Here is a 939-nt window from a genome sequence, read left to right as displayed (position 1 = left end):
GGAGGGAGGGGCGGGTGGGGAGAGAAGCAGCAGAGTCACTTCACCACCGACCAGACGCCGCGGCCACCGCCGCCGCCGCCGCCATTTTAATGGAGCTCTCGGGCTGCGCTCGGCTCTTTCCGCCCAGGCGAAGGAGCCGAGGAGAGGCGCCTCGCGCTCTCATGCCTCCGCCCTCCCTCCCGGCTCCTCCCGCCCTCCGCCTCTCTCCGCACACACGCCGCACGCCTCACACCCTTGCCGGAGCCGCTGGCCGCCCTCCCTTTCCTCTTCCGTCCAGCCTCCCCGCCCTCGGTCCACCCCCTCCGCGCGCTCGCCCACCCCGCCCAGCCCGGATCTCTGTCAGAGGCCGGAAGGGAAGCGCGCCGCCCGCTGCCGCGGGGGGAGTCGGGTGAGTAGAAGATGGCGGAGGCTGCGGGCGGGTCGCGACTACGCGGACTCTCCCGCCCCGGGCCGGCTGGGCGCTCCGGGTAGCCTCTCCGAGAGCTGGGACGGGAGCGCCGCCGTGTCCGCCGCTGCAGCGCTTCGGCCTCTCGCCCCGCGGCCCCTCCAGGGGACGAGGTCCGAGTGTGGCGGCCACTCGGGCCCTGGGGCGTGCGGACGGCGGAGGGTCAGCGGGATCCGGCGCGCGCCTCTCTCCCTACCTGGCTCCGTGAGAATGGAACAGCCCAGGGCGCGTCCTCACCTGAGTCTCTGTCGAGCGCTCTCGTGCCGTTCCGAGAGGCTCGCCTGCCCTCCAGCAGGGAGACACCTTGACAGGGCTAGAAATGGCGCGCCAGAATGCCCCCATAACATCTCGTTTTTACTCTCGAGGTCTCTTCACGATATGCCTTCCCATTCTTCATCGGAAAATGTGGCTTCGGCATTTTCAGCAGCGCCAGACCTCAAAGCTATTAGCGTGGGGAACGAAACCTGCCGTGATGGTTTATGAAAGTAATCCCT

Source organism: Microtus ochrogaster, unplaced genomic scaffold, assembly GCF_000317375.1.
Source record: "Microtus ochrogaster isolate Prairie Vole_2 unplaced genomic scaffold, MicOch1.0 UNK9, whole genome shotgun sequence".
Taxonomy (NCBI): Eukaryota; Metazoa; Chordata; class Mammalia; order Rodentia; family Cricetidae; genus Microtus; species Microtus ochrogaster.
This window is presented reverse-complemented; position numbering follows the sequence as displayed.